Raw genomic sequence first — 337 nt, 5'->3', positions numbered from 1 at the left:
TCAATAAAATCGCCATCACGAGTTTCAAAAAAGATATAACGCAAACCAATACAATTTTCATAAGATGTTTTCTTAACATTTCATAAAAGAAGATCACGGCCTGTTTTGGCACAAGGGACGCGCGCTTCCCCTGCTAATCAAGGCGAGCTTCCTCAGATCGAGTCCATTTGTATTCAGGACGTTCTACTCGAGTTTTCCACACGAAATACTCGCGGTAAGGCTCCCCGGCGCATCTGACTAATGTATTCTAGCAACCTCTTAGCTAATCGTCATATATCGTAATCTTGATGTATGAGGATCGGCCGATGTCGCTCCCTGATAGTTGTTCCAGTGCGAT

The sequence above is a fragment of the Penaeus monodon genome, chromosome 19 (genome assembly GCF_015228065.2).
Source record: "Penaeus monodon isolate SGIC_2016 chromosome 19, NSTDA_Pmon_1, whole genome shotgun sequence".
Taxonomy (NCBI): domain Eukaryota; kingdom Metazoa; phylum Arthropoda; class Malacostraca; order Decapoda; family Penaeidae; genus Penaeus; species Penaeus monodon.
This window is presented reverse-complemented; position numbering follows the sequence as displayed.